The 27,372-nt window shown below is 26.2% G+C and overlaps 1 long non-coding RNA gene across 3 annotated transcripts; it reads left to right on the top strand.

The window, feature by feature from the left end:
- The first annotated feature begins 1,643 nt into the window (after nt 1–1,643).
- On the top strand, nt 1,644–16,499 carry LOC145829994 (uncharacterized). Of its 3 annotated transcripts, none has more exons than XR_014369596.1 (6): nt 1,644–1,702; nt 8,390–8,555; nt 10,328–10,490; nt 11,002–11,151; nt 11,648–11,791; nt 16,370–16,499. It is a non-coding gene; the product is annotated as an uncharacterized LOC145829994 (long non-coding RNA). The 3 variants fall into 3 exon arrangements; XR_014369595.1 differs by lacking the exon at nt 1,644–1,702 and adding an exon at nt 4,756–4,879; XR_014369597.1 differs by lacking the exon at nt 1,644–1,702 and adding an exon at nt 4,756–4,879 and having other exon boundaries at nt 11,648–11,815; nt 16,370–16,497.
- The last annotated feature ends 10,873 nt before the right edge of the window (nt 16,500–27,372 follow it).

The raw sequence follows: 27,372 nt of genomic DNA, 5'->3' as shown, positions 1-27,372 counted from the left end.
TTTGTTTATAATGAATTTTGACACCTTTTATTTTTGATTGTTTTTTTTTTGGGTGCTCTTGTAGAAAGAGCAACAAGAAAAATGTAAATGTAAATGACCACAAAACTCTAAATCTATGGGAGGAGACGGTGTGGTGCCCATGATGGACTATTATTTCAATGGTCAATATTGGCAGTAATGTGTTAAAAAAGGTGCTAACCATAGTAAACTTAAAAAATTATTTTATTGTATATATAATTACTTTTTAGGTTTTTTGTTTAATTTTTTTAAATTGTTTTTAAGTCAGCTCAAAGTATTAATTGCAAGCGTATAGTGGCAGTTCAATGACCAAAAGGTCTTTATCCTTACTAATCCATTGACCTTAATTGTGAGCGTTCACATTTTTCTTTTTTAATGGAAGAGTGTTTATCATATATTATTAAAATAAATTAAGTCTTTTTGTAGTATAATTTAATTTTAATTATTTATCTTTATTTATTTTTTTACTGTAGAATACTTAGAGATCGTTGATGTTTATATTACAATTTATCTGTAAAAGTAAACATGTAAATAGGTTTTATTTCCTATTTTCTCAACTATCATGTTAAATTGTATTACCAAATCAAAAAAAAAAAAAATTTTTATATTTAGTATTTAGTTACTTTGCTAATATTTAAGTATTTTTTTAGGATTTAAGTTATAGTAGGTATTGGTTTATTTTTCAATTTGCAACAGCTGATTGTGAGCTCACAATTAGGGGTACATAATAGGATTAAATTTTTCATATAATTTTGTTACAAAGTCAGAAGATACTTGCTTTAGGATTTAAGCTTTGTGTTTTCCCATACTTGGTGTTTTTTTTTTAGATTTTAACCTTTTGAGTATTTTCCAAATTATATTTTTAAGAGATTTTTTCAACAATTAAGTTAGATAGTTTATATTCTTGTTAGTTTATTGTATATTGTTAAAGAAGAAGGTAAAATTACATGTAATAAAAATTACTTACTGGACCTTCAAAAAAAAAATCATTGTAGAGGGAATAGTTATACTGATGATTTTCTATTGTAAAAAAGCTAATTACTTTATTTAGCCCGATTTAGTTATTAGTATTTGCACTTGAAAAAGTGGTTTTGTTTTTGTTATCATATTTGATTATACTATTAAGCAGTGGACAAAAGTTGAGTTTTAATAAATTTAGACTTAGTTTAATCCTAAAGCTACAAATTTTACATGTACTCTTTTTCTAATTTTTCACCATTTATACCAATATTTTTTTATTTTATATAATTTTTTTGCATACTTATCATACCTTTGAACATAAATGTTGAATTAAAAATGAGTTTTAACCTAATAATAATTGAATTTTTAAGTTTTTCTGAAAAGCTTACAAATTTTATAAACCAAGTAAAAGTTGTTTTTCTTAAAATTTAGTTATATGTTTTACATTAGTAACCTAAGCAAATAGCATATTTTAAAACTCAAAGCTATTTTTGAAATGTAAGCCTACCAAAGATAAAAATTTTATTATTTTAACATTGAAAAAGCCCAAACTTACAAAGTTAAAAAAACAACTATAATTTTTTTCTCCTGTATTTCATGAGTAATTGTTTATAAACTTTCACAGTCTAATATTTAAAATGTTTCATAGTTTTTCTGGAAGGAGTGTTTATCTATAAAGATTAAAATTGCTTTTTGTTTTTATATATTTTTTATTTACAAAAAGGTTGGTTTGTCAAAGTATTTTACTGCTATTTAAAAAATAAGTTTAAACTTTTATTAATGTTTTATTTTTAGGTGAATGAATGTAGGAGGATATAGATTTTTAGTAGAGTTTATAAATGCTTCGAATATAGTCTATCAATAACTTTTTAAAATTTTTATTAAGTTTTTTATTAATAACTGTTTAAAAATCTTAAATTTTAAACAGTTTTTGCATTTGAAGTAACAACATTTACGTAAAATAAAAAATAATTTTTACATATAATGAAAAATGTATGTGTAATAGAATTTTATTTTTTATTAACAAAGTTAAATTAGTATTACAGTTCTGTTTGACTGATTTGTTTTTACCTTATATATTCATTTTTACTTAAACAATACAAGAAAACTTGTATATTTAAAAGCTTGCAAGAAATTTCTTAAAAACCAATGGCCAACATGTGTAAAATTAATATATAAAGCATTCATCAATAAATTATTCTTAATTTGCATTTAAACACCTTAAAATCCTAGCTTTGGCCTTTAGCTGCTGAGTAGTGCTATAAAAATGAAAAAGTAATTTTTGTTTAATGAAATGCTTTACTTTATTCAATACTTTTTGTTTATTAAAATTTAGATACTATTTTTTAGCTTATTTCAAAAAGAAAGTGTATACACATATTTTTCTACATTGAAAACTCTAAAATCTTACAACTTTACAATGAAATACAGAATGAAATATTATTCATTAATATTAATATGATAATGAAGAGTATCAGTAACTTCTTATTAAGTTTGAAACAGAGGGGACAAGGCACTTTTTTCAAATATTAATATTATTTAAGTATTTTAATATAGCGAGCAGTTGCTTTTTATGGTTTTGTTAAATTGATATTAGTTTTTGAGATACGAGGGATAAAATGTAATATTTCAATAGGTTCCTGTTGGATTGACTATGGTAAAAAGGCAAACAATTCTTTCGAAATAATAACATCTTTTTTATTCTACAGATTAAAAGCAATTGTTCCTCAAACATTTATAAGTAATACTTTACTAGTGTTTTATGATTTTGAGTGTATTTCTTATAAAAAAAAGGTTATTTTTTATTTTGGTCATAAAAGTTATTTAAATCATTACAATAGAATTTTTTCTATTAGAAATTACACAGGGTTTGTGCACGCCAGGCTAAATCAGTTTTTTTATTTGAAAATTTGAGAATCTCAGTTTTTATCAATTCAAATGCTTGAAAATTTTGATTAAAAAATTGATAAATTTTTTAAGATCAAATTGAGATGTGAATTTATTTCTAAAGTTGTTAAAGAAAAAATCAGTCAGTATTTGTAAAAATAAATGTTTAAAACCTTTTGTTGAATCTCTAAAAATTTTTTAAGAATCTTCATTATTTTGTTTTGAGTAGGTTATATACATTATAATTATGAAAATTCATAAAAAAGATACAGTTTAACCATTACAGTATAGTTCAACAACTTATCTGTTTGTTTGAATTTGTTTACATCAGCTAAGTTTTTCAGAGCTTAGTTGGTTGAACTGTTTTAATTTCTAATTTAAAGGCTTTATACCAAATACTTTTAGATTGAAACTCTTAGCAGTTAATTCATTTATTTTACTGTGTGTTTAAAGTTATTATTATTTACAATACTAAAACTTAGCTTAAAGGTATAAGTACTAAGTTTTGTGGGGGAACAAATTTTAGGTACAATTCATTTTTCTTTACAAGAACAAAATATTAAAGAATTTTTTTAATTTTAGTGTAAGCTTTTTAAATCTGATATGACATCAACAATCACTGTATTTATTTAGAGTTTAGGATTTATAATTATGTATGAATTTTAAGTATTAGTCAAAATACTGTATTAAACATTTTTACTTATGTTAATATTAATGAAACACGACAAGCACGTTGTTTTATGATAATTCTTCTGGTTATAATGTTTTTACTTAGTGCTTAATTAGATTGAATAGTTGTGTTTAGTAATATTTATTAAAAAATTTACACTAGTATTAGATAGAAATAACACTGCTTTGAAAACTTATCACTGAATTTGTTATGTTAAGGGGGGGGGGGGGGGGGGAAACACTATTTATTCGAAATTTGATCTTATTTTATAAAATATTTATTAAGCTACAAGATGCTTTTTACAAATTTTAAAAATTCAAATTAATTTTTGAGATATATCTGGTCAAAGTTGGAGGCAACAATAGGTTCCTTATGGGAGGCGCAAACTAAAACAGCAAAAATAGACTATTTCACTAAAAATCTATCTTAGCCTACATTTTTTGAGATAACTACCTCAAAATTTCACAAAGTGTTCCTTGATATATTTAGAAAATTATGTTGCAACAAAATTTAAAAGAATTAAAAAATGAACATTTCACTCACCTTTTTCACAATTTACTCTCATTTTATTGAGTTGTAACTAGGCTATGAGTTGCTTTTTGCAGATTTTTAAAGCTCAAAATAATTTTGAGATAAAGCTAGTTGAAGTTGGAGATTACAATAGTACTGATCTAGACCCCCAATACCTAAAATGACTTCTAAAGGGGATTTTCTATACTTTGAAAAATGTCAGGCTAAATGAAAAAAAAATTTGCGCAAGAACCCTGATTACACCAAAAAATTTCCTGAAAGTTTGGGATTAAATTATTGAAAAATAAACAATAAGATAGATTTTTAGTTAATTAAAAAAAAAATTGTAAAAAGTCATAAATTAAAAGTTTGTCCTCAATATTTGTGTGGGAGCTTTTTTTTAAATGAGTTTAAATCAAAACCCTTTTTTTACTTGTGTAAAAAGTGTCTTATAGTAAATAATTTTAGCTTTCATATAAGGGCCAGTGTTAACTTTGTAAAAATTAATGTCAATCTTCCATAGCCCAACAATAAAATTATTAAATTTTTGAATTAACAAATATTAAAACTTTGTCATAGTTAAACATAATTTTTTTTTTGTTTTTTAGAAATGGTAGAGATGAAAAAGTTATACAAAATTAAATTAAGTAGAAATTAAACTTTTTTTATGATAAATTTAGCTTTTTTATAAAAAATGAAATGGTAGACAAGTAAAAAGAGTTCAGGCAGGAATTTGAAGGGTCAATTGGATGTTTCCTGACAATGACAGCGCTTCCTGTCATATTTATTACTCTCATATACATCACTGTTGACTTGAAAAGTCAGTATAACGAAGTTAGTTGTGTGAATGAGTTTATTATTTGCAAAAGAGTTAGAAAAAATCATGTGTGGTTGTAATGTATGTCTGTGATTGTTATTATAAAAAGTTTTTATATATGATTTATTGTTTATTTTTTAAACTAGGCTATTGAAACTAGTGTATGTCTGGTTTTCATGATAGAAGTTTCAATATATAACTATTTTTTTTTCTTGTTAAATTATAAAAACTTTTTGTTAAATAACAATTGGTGCATTTTTAAAAGCATGCTTGTATATGTTACTATGGCTTGTTTGTTTATTCAATAATTGGTTCAATAAATATAAAAAACTTTTTGCAATTTTTAGGAACAGTTAAAACTTTTAAAGTTATAAAAAATTTTATTAAAGTGAATTAAAGAATAATAATTTAAAACTTAAAATAATTACATAAAGTATTTTTCTAACTTAATGATTTATTTTTTCTATTTCTTCAGTCTTATCTTGTTTAAAGTCTTTTAATTTCAAAACATCAGATAAAAGTTGTAGCATGATTCAAAACATAATGGGGGATTAAGTTTTTTTTGTATTAGCTTTTTAATGGATTTTTTTAGTATGAAATAAATACAAATCACTTTCTAAAGTCATATAGTATAAACATTTTAATTGATTTTTTAGTCAGTATCATAGAAAGTTTTTTTTACAAACTCATATCTATTTTTATTGCTTATTACCACAAGAAGTTAGAATTCCATAATGGATATCTTTGTTTTATAAGCTAGAGATATAAAGTTTTCAAACATTAATAAAGTAGTTTAAGATTTTTCAAATTTTGAAATTTGAATAAAAGAAATAAAAGAAATTATAGAACTGTTCTAAAATTAAAAAAAGATAATACTAACAAACTTAATGTAAACAGTCAAAGTAGATAGTTTAAAAGAAGAAAATATTTTTTTAGTAAACTAACATTGCTTTGCCTTCCATATAAAACCTATTAGACTCACAAGCGTAGATCACAATATCTCAAAATTTGCTCAAAGTTTACCTAAGCAGTGAAAACTGTCTGAATGTTTTGATGAAACTCAACTAATTAAAATCAACTTTTAAAAAACATGGTGGACCCATCCTATGGCCTTAGACATATACTCATGTCTAAGAAATATTGTTCAGTTTAAGGCAGGGTTACCCAACCAGGGGTGCTCGCACCCCTTGGTGGTGCGAGGCAGCATTCAAAGGGGTGCAAGATGGATTTTAAATTTTGTTTGATAGATAAGGAGATTTTTCTTTAACTTGGGTGACTGTAAGCCAAAACTTTGTTAACTAAACATAACTATCAATTTTTAAAGCTAACAAGCAATTCAAATCATTAGAAAAAAAAAATGATAATTGCGCCTTAGTATAATTTAATAATTTTAACTTTAGCTTTCAAATTCAATACTAATTTAGTAATAAAGAATAAAATTTATGTATAATTTAATAATAAATAGGAAAAAATGGTCATTAAATTTAAAGTGGATCTTTTGTTGAATTCTAAATCTTTTCAAGAAAAAGTGTAATAAAAACTTAATACTTTGTTAAATACGTTGTGAGTATTTGCCAAACGAAGTGTCAATAAGAGTTTTTTTAAAGACATAGAATTAGTTTTTTGTTTTTATTTTTGTTAGTGAAAAATGAAATTTTTGTTTTTGTGTTTAAAAATAGATTCATATTTATTTGTTTGATAAAAAGTTAATTGTTTTTTAACTTATTTAAAGATAGGGCAGGTAGAATAACGAGTGATGAGCTTAAAACTCACTTGCTTGACCTTCAGAAAACGTTTATCAGTGCAGAAGGAGTCTGAGTTCTGCTGTTTTTTACCTTAGAAAAAAACTTATGCAATTTGTTGTATTTTTTAATTTCCATATATTTCATTCTTGTTAATATAGACCACTATAAAAACATTGATAAATAAATCTTTATTGTTTTCTATAAAATTGTTCTTAAATAAATCATTACATGTACTGCAAGGGGTGCTGGGCATTTAAAAGGTTGGGAACCACTGGTTTCAGGGCATATGGAGATCCATTGTTTTTAGTTTTACAAAAATTAACATTGGCTTATAATTGAAAGCTTATAGTATATACTATATAGTAAATACTATAAGATACTTGTTATGGAATAAAACAATTTCAACTAACTTTTTGAAATAACCAGTTTTGTAGTAAATACGAGGATTCAAGAATTTCCACGGCAGGTTTTCTTGGAATTTTGAAAAATTTATTTAAAATCTATCTCCTCCTTCATTTTAAAAGCAATTCAATTAAAGTTTTAGGAAGTGTACTTTTCAATATTACAAAAAACTTGAAAAGTAAGCAGATTTTTTGAAAAAACTCTTTAAAAGAATTCTGACCAACAAACAAAAAATAAATATTTTTTACTTTTTATAAAACAAATTTTATTCACACAAATAAAAAATATGTTTCCTACATGTTGTTCAAAATTCTTTAAAGAAAACTTCTGAGAAATTTTTAAAACAATTGCTCAAAAACTGAAGGAGGAGATAGATTTTAGTCAAACAGTCTATCTTTGCCCTTTTAGTTTGCACCTCCCATAAAAAACCTATTGAATGCCCTAACTTTGATTGCTAATATCTCAAAAGTTAATTAGAACTTTAATAAGTGGTAATAAGTAATAAGTAGCTTAATTAGTTATATAAAAAACAAGACTAAATTTAAACATAAGTGTAACCCCACGTATGCCCTTAATAATGATAAAAAACTTTATAAGCTAACATTTACATTAAGGGCATAGGGCGTGGGGGGGGGGGGGGTAAACACCCATTTTTGGTTTTTGATCTTATTTTATATAGTTTTTACTAAGCTACAAAATGCTTTTTACAGTTTAAAAAAAATCAAAATAATTTTTGAGATATAGCTGGTCAAAGTCGGAGGCAACAATAGGTTCCTTATGGGAGGCGCAAACTAAAACAGCAAAAATAGACTATTTCACTAAAAATCTATCTTCTCCTACGTTTTTTGAGATAAGTACCTCAAATTTTCAGGAAATGTTTCTTGATACATTTGGAAAATTCTGTCAGAAGGAACTTTTAATAAATTATATTAAAAAAAAATTAGATAATAAATAAACAAATAAAACAGTTTTTTTTTAGTTTTTATCTTTTAAAATTTTTATTTTTTAATTTTTTTTAAATTCTGTTCTGACAAAATTTTTTAAATATTGCAAGGAACATTTCCTGAAAATTTGAGGTAGTTATCTCAAAAAACGTAGGAAGAGATAGATTTTTAGTGATTTCTAGTTATTTGCTGTTTTAGTTTGCGCCTCCCATAAGGATCCTATTGTTGTCTCCGACTTTGACACTATCTCAAAAATTATTTTGAATTTTTAAAATCTGTAAAAAGCATCTTGTAGCTTAAAAAAAACTATATAATATAAGATCAAAAACCAAAAAAGGGTGTTTACCCCCCTATGCCCTTAAAATACTTAATATTCATATGACAGTACTTATGAAAACACCAATGTAACCATTCATAGCAAAGTATTATTCAACAGTTTGAATTTGAAGACTTTTAGAGGAAGTGGTGACATTGGTAACAGACTTGGAAGTTCCTGATTGGTTACTTTTTGTTAGTTGCTTTTGTGCATGCCCTTCCCGCCCCCACCCACGACGGACCTCCCGTGACCACCAGCGGAAAAATACTCAAGTACAAAGTTTCTGGTTTGTTTATTTACTTTGTGTTTTACTTTATTATGATTTTTATTTAATCTTAACTTTTTATAATGTTGCCACTGAAATAAAAGGTGCAAAAAACACAAAGACAGGATTTGAGGTTTGGTTTTAAATCATGTAATTAAATGTTAAAGAGTTTCATTTATTTATTTATTACATTTTAGTTTATTTTAAATAATGAATGATCTATAAACACAACAATATATTATAGAATAAAGTACAATGAGCTACATTGTTCTACATATGTAATGTTTTCATTGATAAATTTACTAGTTTTAAATGGTTTACAGTTTTTAATTTTACTCTTTGTTTTTTCTGCAAGTTTTAATTTAAACTTCATCTTTGTTTTGTGAGTTTTTAGAAAGTTTAAAAAATATAAGTATTTTATTTATTCTGTAACTTAGCTTCATTTAATCTGTTAAGATAAAAATATTAACAAGTAAAATTTTTTAAGTTCGATACATTAATTGAAGTTTTCTTGTTATATTTTATAAAAATTTAAGCATAACATAAGACTTTTATTGAAAGACACGTCTTTTTAACTTTTGTTTTTTAACATTTTGCTGTTTTTTTAGCTATATTACTAAATATTACTTGGTTCCAACTTATTAGCTATAGTTTTCTGACTCAAAGCTTAATTATTAGGATATAGTGATTGATAAAAAAAGTACAATATTAGCCTAGCATCTATTTTTACAAAATATAATTATCTTTTTTTTTTCTTTCTGTTTTAATGTATTTATTATTAAAAGTACTTACAGGGTTGCCACTTTACCTGGAAAAACCTTGAAAAACCTGGAATTCGACAATTTAGGCAAAAATAACCTGGAAAAGCCTGGAATTTGAGAAAATTTTGGAAAAAACCTGGAGAAACCTGGAACTTTTAATAATTTTAACATTTTCAGTACTAAAATTTCAATTTGACACAAAAAATCTATCATATAAATAAGATTTTTTTGTCATCATCAAAAAAGTTTTGTATTAAAAAACACATTTAAAGTAACTTTACAGCATCTTTTAAATGTTTTTGTACTATTCAAGACAGTTTTTTTTATAGAAATTAACTTAAAACTAAAAATAGACCCAAAAATGTTTACTTTTAAAAACCTGGAAGAAATTTGGAAAACCTGGAAAAAATTTAGAAAAAACGAGTGGAAACCCTGTACTTAGTAAATATTGTAAATAAGTTGTAACCACAAAAAATTTTAAATTATCTTCAACAAATTTAAGGCACAGGAGGGTAATAACTTTTAAATTTTTTTGTCTTTTTTAAATATAATTAGATGAGCTACTTAAAACTTTTTACCACTTGTTAAAATTCAAAGTAACTTTTGAGATATAAGCGATCAAAGTTAAAGCGTTCAATAGGTTCTTTTTAGGAGGCGGAACTAAGAGGGCAAAAATAGACTATCTCACTAAAAATCTATCTTTTTTAGTAAATTTTTCAAAATTCAGAGAAAATTAACTTGAAAATTTTTGTTTCCGTACAGTTGTGTCGGATTTTTTTTACAAAACTTGTTATATATCAAAAATTAATCAAAATATTTTGTTCTATAAAATTAATCGTATAGTATAAACTTTAAGCTTTAAAATAAGAGCCAAAAAGTTTTTGACCCTCCCTATGCCCTTTAACTGTTGCAATTTATGTAAAATAAATGTATTTTCTAACAATTAAGATTATATTCATAAATATAAAGTTGTAAAACTTATTTTTAGTAAAAATATGTTAACAATTTCAAAAATAATTCAAAATTTTACAGCAAAATCAACACTAGCAATTTTCACTGCCATATACTTTGGTATGTTCAAGTATCACGAGGGCAAAGGAAATCTTATAAATGAATTTGTACATGACAATTATTTAAAACTCCTCGTCAATTCAACCATAATCGCATACATTGGGCAGATTTCTTCTTTATCAGAGTTTGTTTGTAAAGTATTAAAATGAGTCATATAATAGTTTTAAAGTGGTTTATTTTCGTAGTCTTGATTTTTATTACTTAGTCAGTAGTTAGTTAATTATTTTTATATTGTAGAACTATTTGTAATAGACTTTAAAAATTTTGTTTTTTGTTCTGAAATACTAAAACACTTTTTGTAATAAAAACAATAATAAAAATTAAGTTAATGTTTAACTTTTGGTTATTTCAGTTTTAAGATTCAATTTTTAATTGCTATTATAGAAGCTTCTGATAATGTTTTACACGTTAAATAGTATTTACATAGAAGTACAATAAAATTAATTTAGCATCTCAATAAAGACTAGTGTTTTAAAACAAATAACAAAAGTAATGCCAAATGAATCATAGAACAAATAAACTTCAATGCAATAAATCTTTAATTTGTCAAACTATGTAACAACTGAGTCATGCAAAAGTTTCACAAAAACAACAAACATTATAATACATAAACGTTTTTACCATGTTCTTCACAGTCATACAACACAAACGACGAGGATAGAAACCCGTATGCGACTACCGGCAACGTTGTGTGCGACAGTTTCATGGGTTACGAGCTGCACCCGAGGCTGACCGAACTGTTTGACATGAAACTCTACCTCTACAGATACTCCATGCTCGGATGGGTTAGCAGTTGGTTGCAGTAATGTTTGCGTGTAAAGTTTTCTTGATCTGGTTCATAAATTATTTTGTTGCTTTTTAAATTTTTGTTTTGAAAAAGCTTTGAAATGTCTAAAAGTTCAATGTTTTGAGGAAATTTTAAACAAAAGGTGTCATTAATTTAGTTTTTTACTCAGTTTTTCGTGTAAATGATCAAAATTATAACCACCAATCATATACTTTTATTCCTGAAAAAGTGAAAACCGTTTTTATTATATGTTAAATTTTCATATTCTATCAATATTTTTTTTCTAATACAATTTTTCTACAGTTTTCAAAATCACATTATTTAAAAAGTCAAATAATAGGTCTGATTTAACAAAAGTTACAGAAAGTCAAATTTTTTGTTTGTGATAATATTTTGACATAGTTAAAATGCATAAGACCATTTTAAAAAACAAAAAGATCACTTAAAAACACTGAATAATTTAGACCGCCATCCTAATCTGGTTTTCACCACAGGTGTTCGTACCGGTGGTGAACTTGATGTACAAGTTTGACCAGCAGTCGGACGACATATCAACGTTCCTGCTCGGAAACATCAGCCTCACTGTAATGGTTCTGTCGCATGCGGTGTGCTGCTGCTGCGTTTACTTTGGAGATGAAGTTTGATTTTTCATAAGTAAAAAAGTATGCACATAAAAAAAATCTTGTACCTTGAAAGTTTTTTCATAAGTACTATTATAGGAAAGTTTTTGAACGTATTTATATATCATTTTGCAACTTAATATCAATAGGTTTAAAGTTTTGTAGTATGTCAGAGTTTTGACAGGGTGTGCAATTAAAAAAATGTTTGGTTATTGCGCTGTTTTTGAACATCTTTTTAATTGCACACCCTGTCAAAACTCTGACATAGTTCAAAACTTTAAAGTTTTGAAACGATGTAAGCAAAGCGAACTCTACAGCCTGGAATCAATATTGATTGAGGAAGAGCGACCTAATTTAAATACGCAAGTAGCATTTAATGGAAAAACAAAATTATTAACAACCTATTAATAAACATACCTTTACTTTAGTTTTACTAGCTAAATCTCTAAATTTGGTATTTATTTGAATTTATTTATTCGACATAATTTAAAGTTATTTTTTAAGCTGTTGACTTACCAAAATTTTTTTTTTTTATTTCATGTAAAATTTATCACTTGAGAATGAAACTCGTATAGTAAGATCACTTTGATTTTTTCAAGTTGATCTTACTTTATAGAGTTTTATCTGAGCTATCAGTCATTTTTAACCGCTTGATAAAATTATTCAAAGTAATTTTTGATATATGAGTGATCAAAGTTTATGACCTCAATAGGTTTCTAATGAAAGGCATAAACTAAAAATGCGAAAAAAGACCATTTCACTAATAATCTATCTCCTTTATTTATTTTGTAATCTTCAAATTTTCACAGAAAGTGTATTAATAAATGTTAAAAAGATTGAATGCTTTTTTAATTTTAAGAAATAAAATTTTTATTAATAAAAGCCACCTATTTTTCTGTTTTTTTAATCAAATTTGTTTAAAATCCTAACATTCAAAGTCTTTTCAACTATAAAAGGAACGTTTCCTTTAAGTTTGATGTCATTAGCTCAAAAAATGGAGGGGAATATAGATTTTAGTGATTTTTTAAAATTCGTAGAAAACTAATCCCAAAAATTTTGCGGTCCATACGTTTGTATTGAAAATTTTTATTAAATTTACAATATCTCAAAAGTTGAATAAGATTTTTTATTCTTTAAAAACTGGCTTGTAGTTTGTACTTTAAGCTTCCACATGAGATCAAATGTTATTTTTAATAAAAAAATATGTCAGACCCCATATGCCCTTAATTCAACTTATATGTGACTTTGTTTCTGTAATAATCTTTGTACTTAGTATCAATTTTTTTATATCTGTATAAAGCCATTTAAACCATGACCTTCATAGCATTTACATGAGGTTTTTCAAACTCAATATTATTTATTACCCTTTAATAAAATTAAAAATATTTGGTTTCTGTTTTCCAGATATCAGTCGTAAACTCTTCATTGACACTGCTCTCTTTTTAAACCCTAGTTTAAATTTTACCTAATGACCGCCTAAAATTTAAACTTAACTGTCCCTAAACTAATTTACCAAGTTTTGCCCCTAACCTACTAAAGTTGCCATAAGTGTCTACTCATTCAAAAATTATTTGTTCTTTGAGTAAACCTGATCTAAACTGTGTTGTGCAGGGTATTCCAAATTTTTTCATAACCTTCAAAGAAATTAGAAAATATGTTATCCCCTTCAACAAGATTTCTTAAAAAACTACCCTAAAATTCGTCTAGCACCTTTTTTTGCTATTCATAATTAATTCCAGAATATCTAGTGTAAGTTTCAATTTATGACCTCTTGCCTTCTTTTACAGCTAAATTTACTCTAATATTTAGTATAAATTTCATAATTACTCCTAAATACGCCAAAGACGTTTTTTCTACATCACTAACTCCAGAATATCTAGTGTATGTTTCAAAACATGGCCCTTACTACTACTCACGGCCATCCCTTTTCAAGGAGGACATATTGGCCACTTCAGGAAACCCTGGTCTAGTGTAAAGATTTGGCAAAACTAGTCTCAAGTATAAACTTTTTTAAATTTCAAAATATATTAATACTTAGTAAGAATTATTTATTAGGTTTAAAAGCGTGCTGAGAAAAATCTTTGCTTTTGTAATGTGCCCTTGAAAGTAGCTTTAAAAGTATTAATTTAAGGTTATAGGCAGCCCACCTTGTTTCAACAAGTTGATCTCTGTAAAGTATTGAACAGTGGCCAAGTTTATAGAGTTTGATCATAGTTTTCAGGCTCTTTTATTTGCTTTAAAAATTCAAACTATTTGAAATATAGGGTATCAAAATCAGTTTGTTCAATAGGCTCCTTACAGAAAAAGCAAACAAAAAGAATATTTCACAAAATTATACCTTTTTCATTTTTAAATTAATTTGTTGAAATGTTCTGTTTTTTTCTTGAGCAAGTTGTTAATATTTCAACTACACCTTTAAAAAATACCCTTCTACTTGAAAGAAAAAATAATTTAAAAACTAACGTAGAAAGCATTTTAGTCTGTATGGTTGCATTGAAAAGGTTTTTTACAAAATTGTCTTGAAAATTAAAATAACTTTTTATTTTGTATATAGAGCTACATTGTCGTTAATACTTTAAACGTGGGATCAAAAAACTACGGGTCATGTGTTCAAAAACAAATTTGCTGAGAAACGTTTTTTTTGCCAAAATCTAATGCGGAAAGCAATCTTGAGGTATTTTCAATAAAAGTTTACAATTATGTTATTTAGTATCTTGTGAGTAAACTGTGATGTCTTATATGTGTTTGTTTTATTACTCATTTGATTTTCTACTTGTAATTTATAATTTTAGTTTTACATATAAAAAATACAATTGCCTACCACGGATTTTACTTTTTTTTCTCAAAAACCATTTTAGTAAATATGACTTGTTCATCATAAATCTTATATTTTATACTAAATAAATTTCAGATATATACTTTTGTTTGTTGAAAACAAAAACAGAAAATATAATAAATTATAGCTCTTTATTGTTATATACAAATTTACGTAATTAATATGTTGTTATGTTTAAATTGTCTATACTATATAAACAAAGTAAAGCAATATATCTATATGAAATAGGTTGGTTAAGTTTAACATATTTATGTTACCAGATAAATTTATAAATTACTATAAAAGTGTAAAAAATGTCCATAGTTATAATACCATGTCTAGAGAAACAAATTTTTTTCCTACCTAGATTCAACAGCAAAATAGGTCATAAATCACTATCCTTCCAAGGAAGTAAGTTATGGACTAAGCTACCATTATGTTTAAAATATATAAGTCATTTGGGATAGTTCCAGGATGAACTTAAAAGTTATCTTTTAAATAGTGATTCTCAAAGTCATTAGTGATCATTCCTACTCGTCTTTTTACTTTTGTTGAAGGAGTTAATAGTATTTGTAATTTTATATGCAAATTTTTATTTATTTTTTGATATTTTTGTTTTATTTGTTCGAAAGTTGATTTGTTTGATTACAGTAACATTAGTTTAGTCTAGGTTTTAACATTTTCTATTATTTATTTAAAAAAATTATTCTTTAAGAATTAACTTTTTTGAATTAAGTTCAGAATACTTACAAACTTTTTTTTTTTAGCATACAAATGTAAAAAGAATAGATATAGATGTTTTTACTTTAGCAGAAAATAAAGTATTTAAATAGTAAGCTAAGATAACTGTTTCAAGCAAACTTAAGTTAAAAAGTCTCTTTTTTTGCGGTAATCGAAGAAAAAACTCGTCTTTTTTATGTTTGCAAATGTTGTTTGCTTTCTATTATTACAGTTTTAGACTTGGACAAGTATTAAAAAAAAAAAATTTAAAATAGAAAGAAATTTATAGTTATTATCATTATTGTTAGAAATATTGTTGTTTTTTTCTTAACAAAAGCATAAATTTTACAGTACTTATCTTCATATTTTCATTTATAAAAGTTAAGTTCAGTTATTGTAAAAATCACTTCTTTAAAATTCTTAAAAAAAAATTACAATAGTTAATTTAACTGTTCAAATGTAAAATTGTTTTTACTGTTTAAGTTTTATTATTAAATTAAATAAAAGTTACCTTTTTAGAACAAAATATTTATAAAAAAATTTCGTAAAAATATTTCAGCGTATTATAATTTACTTTCTTTAAAGAAGTTGTAACCTATAATTCAAGTATTCACGCGCTTGTTATTAGTGTTGTTTATCTTCTTTTAAAAGTTTATTTAAAGTTACATATATTTTTTAGTTCTTATGTTACTAAAAAAGATTCATTGTACAATATTAAACACAAAATACAGTTAATTTTCGTTCAGTTTTTTTTTCTTTCGTTTTTCTTTTCGTTTAACTGATTGTTTTATTACTAAAGACTTAAATACTTAAATGAAAAATAGAACTATGTGTAATAGCTCGTAAAAAACTTAGTAAGCATGTGGTGTACGACTCGATATCGAAAGGTTCCTTTGTTCACCAGGTCCTTAGACCAAAATTTTTGAGCGCTTTTTTTTTATCATTTAATACATAATATATAAATATGTATGATAAAAGTTTATTTTATTAAATCTTTATTGTAACTTCAGAAGCTTAAACATGTTTTATCGTTTTCAAACAACTATTTTATACCACAACAGGGTAATATTGCAAAAAGATCCGTGACATTTTGTGGCTGGGGCTCAATTTCTACATGTTTTTGAGGATGTCCTGGAAGGTTTCGGCAAGCCTGGTGCTCCTGGATTGGGAAGAACAAGGGGTAGGGGGTCCACTTGGAAGACAAAGTACTAAGTATAATTCGTATAATTTAAATATTTTTCTATAATTGAAAAGTCTTCACTTGTGATATTTTAAAACTTGTTTTTAGAGTTTGCTTAGACAATTTAATAACTTGTAATAACTAGTCATTTTAATTTTGTTCAACTAAGTTTACAATAGTCATCTATTTAATTTATTTGATAGTTAGATAAATTGCAACACAATTTTTAATACACTGAGTAAAAATAGTTTACTAGGTTGTATTTTTATTCTACTTCCTTTTAGCACTCAGTTGTACTGTAAAAATAATTATTTAATTTAGAAAAAACTGTATACAACACTAAAATTTTTGCTGATCATAAAATTTTATTACAAAAATAAAATAACTACTTTACATAAGTTTATATCATTAAAGTTATTATAAAACTGCATTACAATTTTTTATGTTATGGTTTTTATTTTCAATAATGTTTTAAAATATCTATGTTTATAAGATACACTAAGGTACAAACTTTTGTAGCGAAGGCAGTAGCTTGTACATTGTACATGCTACCGGGTACGCTTAGTAACCAAAACCATTTTGGCCAAAAGTCGCTTTACTACGCCAAAGGTTAAAACCGTATTTTATAAACAAAAGCTTTTGGCCGACGTTTTTAATTCTTTTAAGTATACTTTCCAACTATAGAAGTTTGTTATGCAGTTTTTAAATAGTCTTAAAAGAAATTGGTAGTGTTATTGTAAAATAAAACCTGTTAATTAATTTTGTAATAATGTGTTAAAATTTTTTGGTCAGCATTAATTAAAAAAATATCGTATAATTTGAAAAGCTTCAAGTTAGATAGTTTTTTAAGTAAAAGCTTATCATGTAAGAAAAACTTACTAAGTTTTATTTTTAAAACTTAGCTTAAGTTGGTTACATAGGTCATTTTATTTGAACATATTTATTTATTAAATAAATTCCAAGTTCTTATTCTAAATGTAGCTAATGTTTTAGCCATTTATGAACCACTGAGTTTTGTTGTAATTCCACAAAACTATGATCCTATGAACTATGATTTGTAAATTAAAAAACTCAAGCTACATTAAGTGTTTATATCAGATTTAATAATTTATTTAAACAAAGTTGTGTATTTAGTAAATTAAGTATCATCATACTTGCAGAATAGTAAAATAAATACATGTTTGGTTTCGATATTAACTGTACTAAATACACAAATTTTGTCTAAGTATGTTAAAAAAAATTCAGATTATTTGATAAGGTTTCAAATTTGATTTTGACAATGTTTGGGAAACTCTAAAGAACTACTTACTTATCATATTAAAAGATGTAAAATAGTTTTGTATTCCTTTGAAGTTTTATATGTTGAAATATATGTAATTTTTAATGATTTTTTAAACTAATTACATTTCGAAACACATCTTAAAATAGTTAAATTTTTGATTTTAAAAAATATTACCTTATATTTTTTTATTCATTTAAAATATTTAATGTTTAGAATGCTTTTTTAAAACTTAAACTTGGTTTTTATTTATCTTTTAACTTTTTTTTGTTTACTGATTTTTATACGTTCATTTTTGTTGTATTTTCCCGCTTGAGTTTTTTTTTATCAGTTATATTCTACTATTAATAAATTTTTATTAGTTTTCTTTGCAATTTACATCAAGGTTGTCACTCTTTCTTGCGAGCTTGGTATTTTTGGAAACTTTTGCAATTTCCGCTAAGAACAAATTGGTTTAATTAAAGTAAGTTTGTTAAACTTTAGCTAAACTTGATTCAGTTTAAACTGCATTGAAATACTTCATTGTTGTTTTAAATTAAACAATGATCAAGTAAAAAAATAAAAATTAAGTATATATATTTTTCCTTTTAATCTTTTTTCACATTTGGTCAGTATAAGTTGCCATGTTGAAATATTTTATTTAGAAATTTAAAGGATAGTTTTAAACAGACATTAGCTTTTATAACTTACATAATTATTAAGGGTGTATTGAAACTTATCGGTAAAAGGAGTGTTTAAAAGTTGGGTCAGAAAATGAGTTGATTAAGTTAAATTTTTTCTTGTTCCAATATGCTTGTTCAGTTTACAGTTTCTTCTTAGTCTTTTTTATTAAATGAGTGACAACCTTGATACTTGCTAATAATAAATTAATGATTAGTAGTAGGGTGTTTAATAATAAACAGGGTTGCCACTTGCTCAAGCTAGATTAAATTTCCATGCCAGTTTGATTTGGTTTTTAAAGAAGCATGCATATAAATCACTTTTTAAAGTTATATAACAAGCTTATGTTTGTTTTTGCAATACAAATTTTAGTTTTGAAAAATTCAATTAATATCAGGCTAGTTTTACTGACTTAAGCTAACATTTTTTTGCTAAAAACTTTGTTTGCTATCAATACAAATAACTCAGTCCGACTTTTTTGCTCCTAAAAGTGGCAACCCTGTATTAAGTTAATATGTCCACTTTATAACGCTATACAAGTTGTTGTTAAAACTGATTTGTGTATACAAATCATCTAGATAAATTTAAGGCAATTGAAACTAGCATCTAGCGACAAGCTACTTTTATGTTTTTGTGTAAGATGCCCTATTAGCATCTCATTCTGTTGTTTTGTTTAAAAATTACTTAACAAACGAAAATTTAGTATGTAAAGCATTGTATTTAGGTTTTTCAAGACAATGCATTTAAAAAAAAAACAATTTTTTTATGTTTGAATGTTGACTATGTTACTTTTGAATTGTTCTTAAATTTTACCATTAACTTGTTACCACATATTACATTTTTATAAATTTACCTACTCCCAAACTTGAATTAAACTAACTGCTTGATATAAAGTTTTTAAAAACCCCAGTCATTTTTTACCCTACCTAATCCTACGTCACATGAATGCTTGAGTTTCTCAACGCGACCTTCACTAACCCCGTCATTTCTATTGCTTGTTTAAGCTGAATGGCTCTAACCCCAGTGCATTTTCTTCCGTTTATTAACGCGAAATGACACTTTCCTAACTCCGGCATTTGTGAACCAGCTTATACTTCACCACTGGTTTATACTTGATTTGGTGCTCTTATATGTCTAGCACAAGTGTTTGTATCACAAGTGGCGCACTTACATGACACAATTTACATTCACCCAAAAGTTTCATTCTTAACTCACAGTACATAAATTTTTCAAATACCTTACAACTTTCTTTATGAAACTGTTCACTAAATATTTATTGATTAATTATCCTTTCAATTCACAAGTGCATGGTCAGCAATTTAATACTCTTTTTGTAAGCATAAGTTTATCTTGTTAATGACAATGTTGTTAATGTATGGTTAAAATGTCAACTTTAGTTTTATCTATTAAAGTTTATCTAAAAGTATTAGTTGCAAACAAAACAACCAACAGTATGAGAATGTTACTATACAAAGAGATTTTAATTTATTAAGCTAAGAAAACCTCCCAAGTAAAACTCAACATGGTCCTCTTAATGTTTTTTTAAAGGTTAAGCCTAGATCAAGGTTGGCAGCCTTTAATAAGTCGCGGGCCAATTTTTTTACAAAAATTAATTGCTCGCGGGCCACACTGTTTTAAGAAAAGTTTTGAACGGGCCGCAACTATTTAATGATAATTATAATAGTAATAAATTAATAATTTTTACCAAAAGTTAATAAAATACGCATTAGTAGTAACATGTTAAGAAGTTATTTACACGCTTTTATAACAAAAACTTCTCTTATTACTAATTCTAAACGTTTTGAGCTTAAAAGTATAACGGGCACAGTTTGCCAGCCCATGTTCTAGAATCTAGATAGATCAAAATATACATATTCGAGTATGTACAAAATACTCAGACTAGTTTATTTGTATAAAAAAAGCTCAGGATAGTTTTAAATTTATGAAAATTTGAACCAGTTTATTTGTAAATTTTTAATAGGATTAATTTGAATTGACAACTGAGGAAATTAATATTTTAAAACTGTAACAAATTCTGCTCAGTCCAGATTTCTATTTCAAAACTTGTATTTTTAAGGATTTAAAAATTAAGATGACTCAGAACATTTGTTTTACTCATAGTGATAACCCTGTGTAATTTATAGTTACCTTATGAATGCTAGTTAAGTGTGCTAAAATAAGTAAATGACTTCTTTGGTGACTAGAAGATTAAACCAAACGAAATACAAAGTTTATATTTCAATAAAAAATAAGTTCGTTATTAATGTACAGCATTTTCTACAATTTATTTTTTGCTTTCATACTATATTTGTTTAGCCTAGAAGTTTTTGAGATTCAAAGTATCTCCATGTCGCTCTAAAAGCACTGTCAACTTTATTAAATGAATATTATTTTTAAGTAAAAACTTTCCTCCGTTTTCTTTATATTTTAGAAGTTATGTACCAAAGAAAAAAATAATTATAACAGTAAGATGCATATCATTTGAAATTTCAAAATGCATAGACATTTTTTAATTTATCTAGTAAGTGTTGTATGCTGCAGACACTAGTATATTAGGTAAAGAAATCTACTAAAAATTGATAAACACAAATAAAAAAAAATTCCTTTATTGTGTAAAAATATGTTTTAAATGTTATTATACTTACACTGTGTTTTAATTATGTATCTATATGTTTTTAAAAATACAACAATAAATATTTGACATTCAACTTTTAATGCCAAGAAAAACTTTAAAATATTAGTCATTAGATCTCAAATGATAACTTTATTAAAAAACTAAAATTTTGTTATATGAAAATAATGAACAATTTAACTTATAAGAATTATCTGGTAAAAGGATTACTGTGTACATAAATATAATATTATAAAAGTCATTTAAGTCAAAATTTATTCTAAGACTTAAATAACTAAAGCTGGAATCATGAAACTTTTTGTTGAGAATACTAGCTTTTTTTTATCAAATAATTTCAACTTAGTTTAATGTGTGTTTCTTATATATAATGTTAATAACAATTGTTCAATAGGCCATGAATTTATGTTTATTTATTATAGTGATAGAAGAATATTTCTCTGATGTTTTCCAACCCATAATTTTTCTCGTTTTTCCTGGGTACTCACAGTTTTACAATAAACATTAAATTTTCTTAGACAATATTGAAACAAAACGCACTAGAACTTCCTTGGATTTCAATTTTATTCTTGGTGCTTGACCATTTTTTAGTTACATGGTGCTATAAGTTATTTAGTAAATATAAACAAGATTAAGCCTACCAAAAACATTTTTGGAGGTCTATAATGTTTAAATCATTTTAAAACTTACCATTAAACTAAAATATTGCTTTTGCACTTAGTTTAACATTAATCGTTGTAGTTGTCATTTATTGTGTAGTCATAGTTAAATTTATATTACATTCTTAAAGAACGCACTACTAACAGGGTTCCCACTTCCCTATAAATCCCTAGAAGTCTGCAATATTTCGAAAAATCCCTTGAAAAATTTCCTCTGTGGAAATACTAACTCAGTTGTTCTCTAACAATATCTATCAAGCAATATTTTTTTGATAACTACAAATTTGCAATTTTTTACGGATTACCCTATAATTTTTTTAGAATTTTAGTAGGAACCCTATATTAAACAAAATTTTGAGACCATAAAATATTTGTCAGAGTTTCAATAACCACAAAGTTTTTGGTTTTGAGCCATTTTGGGCTTGGGTATCATTTCAGAATTTTAGGGGGCCACAAGCTGCAAAAGGGTAAAGTGAGGAGTTGTGAGTAGTCGCAGAGGCCAGGAGGCCACAACTTAAAACTTACGCTATATACTATGGAGTTGATGATAAAGAGAAATAAAAGGTCTTAGGCGTGTTTAAAGGTAGTTTGAAACTCGTACTAATATTGTGGGAAAGTTTCAGAAAGCATTTTTTAAGTAATTAATGAAACTATTTGCTGTGGAAAGGGCTGGTTGGGACACGAGGCCAAAACTCAAACAAGATATTTTAGAGTTGATGAAGAGAAGAAGAAAAAAATTTTTGATCGTATTTAAGGGTATTTTTTAAGAAATCCTATTTAAGGTGCCACAGCTTTTTTATTTTCTTCAAAGGGCGTCTTATGAAAAAAAAAGTGAGAAAATTGATCTACTGTTTAGTCTATGTACCCTTTTTGACTTCTTTGATGAGAATCACTCTTTTTGAATAAATATATTTTAGTAATCGAGCTTAAAACCATTGGCAACGCAGCTTATTTATGGGAGTTTAGTTTGTTAACAAAAATTGTATAACGAAAAATTGTCTTTAACTATTTTTAAACGTTTATTTTAATTTCATAAGAATATTGATTTTTCTGTGGAGCATTTGCTTTATAGCTTTAGCTTCTGCTTAAAATTATATATTTTTTATTTAAACTGTTCACTTAGTTTAAATTATAAGTAAATATTTTGTTCTAATGATGTTAAAAATTTTTTTTAATTTAATGTTTGTTAAGAGTGGTAATCTTTTTTGTATTAGTTTTGTATTTTTAGTATTGCTTAAATTATATTTTGAGTTTATAAATTAATAGTTTAGAAATTAGTTGCCGTAAACTTTAACTAACTTAAGTTTTTAAATATTGAAGTTACAACGTGTAATTTAAACTATTCTAGTTTTACATCAAACATTTGTATAACTAAGCTTTTCAAACTATCCTTGTTTGACTTACAAGTTAAGTAAAAGAATTCAAAACTTTGTCTAAAAAAGGCTTACATTATATTTCAGTACTTTATTATTAGTTTATGCATGGATAAACAAGGTATTTTTCCCACTGACCTGAGCATTGAAACATCCTTACCAAGACGCTCAGCCCGATTGAAAAATGCAGTCAAAAATAACAAGGATGATCCCATTAAGTCTCGTATGGGAGTTGCGGACTGTAAAAAAACGAAACGTGAAGTTAGCCCGACCAGCTTTCTTGGGATTGATTTGATGTGCGAGAGTTTTATAAAAAAATGTGTAGAAGAGATCATCAGTGGTGAAAAGTTTTTAAAGTTGAAAGACATGTCAGGTTAGATTTTAGGATGGTGTTTAAAACATTGTTACAGTAAATTGCCACCTAGAAACAAATTGCCGGTATGGTACGCACGTTTTAGCATAAAAACGATGTGTTCAAAATGTTTTTTTTTACTTTGAAAATAAAACACCTATCAAAAAATTAACACAATAGTATTACATTTTGAAATAAATTATACACTACTAATTTCAAATAAATTAAAATCAAAGGAACCTTAAAATAAGTAATAAACCTGCGAATTTTATACCAAACTAACAATTAAATATAGATATTAAAGTCTATTTACTTAAGTAAAACACAAACAGTGCAATTTAAATTTGTATACCCTATGGATCATAAATATAAATAAAGTTACTTAAAAAGTCATAAAATTTTCTCAGAAAATTAAGCTGAATAACACCAGTAGAGAAAAAATCATGCTTTATTTTGGTCAATCAGGCTGAATTTTTTATTTTAACTAAACACCTAAACTTACGTTGCTTTTATTTATAAAAAAAAATAAAATGCATTTTTAACTTAACAAGGTTAGTTTTATAAAAAGATTTATCTTTCTTAAAGTGTAATTTTTTAACTATTCATATTTGTTTAATTTTTTTTGTTTACGATAATAAATTAAATCATCCTATTTTTTAACAGGCAAGTCAACAACAGAAGTAAGCAAACTACTTTCAAAAATGAAAATGTGCAATTTACTGTTGAATAAAACAGTCGCTAATAAATTTTCCGAATTTATTAAAAGTAAGCTTACTGTTGAAAATGCTTTGATATTTTTAGAATTCTTATCCCATTCTTATCTTAATGAACCTATTTCGCGCTTCATCAAGTACGATTTTTCATTTTTTGCTGAAACTAACAACTTTCTACATCTTAGCTACTCTCAAATCTTGAAACTTTTTTCAAGTTCTGAAGTGAACGTTTATACAGAAAAAGAAATATTTTTGGCAGCGGACTCCTGGATTAGCTACGACTTTCAAGAAAGAAAACAGTTTGCTGAAAAAATTTTCATGAAAATTCGCGTTCCTCTGTTGTGCTGCATGGTTTCTCACAGCTGTGTAAAAAAATGTTAAGAACTTCTTCATTTTACAAAGTTGGAAAATGCAAAGCTCTGATTAATGAAGTTTTTGAAAACTCTGAGAGTTTTTATAACAGTAAACCCAGTATTTACAACGTTGCAAGATGTTTTAGCCTAAAATCTATGTGCTTTTTGATCAACAAATATGATTATCATGCTAAAGATGAAAAACTAATACAAATAGAAGGATGTGATTTTAAAAAGATAAATACTTTTAGACAGGCGCCAAATAATAAAAGTTCACCAAATACCCGTTTTGACAACGCAGTGTATTTAAATGGGGAGATATATGTTATTGGTTGTACTGCGATAGGTTCAGATATGAAGAAATATATAAGAACACAAAAGTATGTTCCTTTCGATTGTTTAGATTATATAAGTGACTCAGACTTTTATCCGATTTCTATTCAGAAATATTCGCAATTCACCGACACTTTCTCTGAGCCGGTAACAGCTAACTTTCCACTTGACTGTAGAAAAGAGTATTGTGTTTGCGCGTTCATGCAAAACATATACGTGATCGGGGGATTGTACTGGGACGTCAACAGCGATCGAATGTGGGAATGCTGGGAGACGACCCGGACTGTTGCGTTCAACGTGAAAACTCAAAAGTGGAAAAGGACTGGCGACTTGTGTGAAGGAAGAAGAGATCTGGCCGCAACCGTGTACCGGGGCAGACTTCTCGTTTCAGGGGGTTATGCGACTTGCGTAGATGAACCGTTTGACTCAGTCGAGGTCTACGACGTTTCAACGGACCGCTGGTGTAACTCTGAGATGCCAAATATGCTTAAAGGTAGACACGGTCACAAACTGGTAGCTGTAAAAAATAAGCTCTTTGCCTTTGAAACCCATGCTGAATACATAGCTGCTGAATGTTATGATAGTTTATCCGGACAGTTTGTAGGAATAAAATTACAACCATCTTTCGAATTTTATTTTAGTCCCGATTTTAGTCCGATTACTATAGGAAGCGAAATCCTCTTTTTCGACAGCGCTTCGAAATCGATGGCTATCTACGATATCGACAAAGAAAAATGGACTGTACAACCTGGTCCGTTTACAGCTATAGAGTACATTAGATATAGTACCGTTTTAAAACTTCCAATGGTTTGGTAACTTAATTAAGACTGTGGAAATCTAAGTTAGGTGTTAGTAATTTAGTTTCCTGTATTAACCTAAAACAACTTTTAGTTTTCAAATTAAGTTTAGTTTAAACCTTCAAAATGTAAATTATAAAAGCCATTAAAAAATTATTTGATTTTCAGTTTTATGTAACATATTACTAAGCCTACAATTAGATACTTTTATATTGAAAAAATTGTTTTCTTTTAACTAAAGTTTTGAAATAAAATCCGTACTTTTTTTATAGCGTATTTTTTTCTTAAACTGTATCTAGTTGTTTTACAAAATATCATCATAACAAAACTTTAAATGATAGTTTTTAAGTATTTTATACTTTTTGAAATTTGTACTTGTGTTTATAATTTTTGAGGACAATTGTTTATTAGTTACGATTTTTCTAATAAAGAGCTATTAATCCGTTTTTATTTAGTTTTTTTTATAATGTATGCTCTTCCGACATCGCAGTTATTTAAACACTGAATCGCACAACTATAAACAAAAACTTATGTGACTTTTCGCGACATATTATGTAACATAAGCTGTTGTTGTTAACTCAGTTTGTTGCTTAATTATAGTGAAATAGGTAGTTAAGTTTCTATAACAAACAGACAACTATTTTTTGACAGCTAAATTTAACTAGATAAAACAAAATCCTGACTCAGGAATCTGCGACACCGGTCAAATGCCGTTCTCAAAGAGAATCTGCGATCCGCGAGGTACTTTTCTGCCGAAACCATTCATTAAAAAAAAACTATTAAAGGAAAAGTATTCGTTGTAAAAACTTACACTTAGTCTCTTTATTTAAAAATAATATTTTTCAGTAGTGCTCTATTATTGCTTATTTTGTTATAATTTTGGCTTAACAACATTTTTATATTGATTACTGCGATTGTTATAATATAACTGCGGCTTTAGGATTCGGCTGAGTCCGAATATCAATTTTGAAATTTGGATCTGGCCAAACCGAATCCGAATCAGAATATTTAATAATTGAAATCCGAACTATTTAATCTCCTTTTTATGTATATACAATATAGGTTTATAAATAATAATTACGTAATAAATTATCACTTATTTCGTGAAAACCGTTTGAAAGATACTTATAACGTGTTATTAAATAAATACATTTTTATTTTAGAATAACTTATTTTGAAAGGTAAAAAAACACAAATTTCTTGGTGGAAAAAAATTAAGCTACATACACAAAACTTAATTTCAATACTTTGATGTCTATGCAAGCAACATTAACAATTAAGTTGTACTTTTGTTATACATAATAAATAAATTATAGACTTAAATATGTGCTTAAAGCAAAAAACAAATTGATAAAAAAAGTTGAAACTTTTTACGTTTAACTTAAGAATTAGTTTATATTGTGACCATAAACGAATTAGAATATAAATTTTTGCAAGTGTTCATGTTCATAAAACAAAGTGCAATCGAAAAAACATGGAGCCGTAATAAATTTAAATATAATACCAACTGTAGTAAAGGCTTAAAAAATAATAAGAACTAGAAATGTAATAAAGAGTTTTCAAATTGCATTCAGGATTACACTTTTACCATAATAAAAAAAAATGGATTAACTTAAGCAACTGTTTAAAAATATAAAATGAACTACAATCCGTATCTGTTATATTACAATAGACATATTCTTGTTTTTCAAGTTGTGTTGGAGAAAAAAAAAATTGCTCGTTTTTGGAAGCAATTG

This window comes from Thalia democratica, chromosome 2, assembly GCF_965202585.1.
Source record: "Thalia democratica chromosome 2, ktThaDemo2.hap1.1, whole genome shotgun sequence".
NCBI classification, from domain to species: Eukaryota; Metazoa; Chordata; class Thaliacea; order Salpida; family Salpidae; genus Thalia; species Thalia democratica.
The sequence above is the reverse complement of the archived record's forward strand: the minus strand, read 5'-3'. Positions and strand labels throughout refer to the sequence as shown.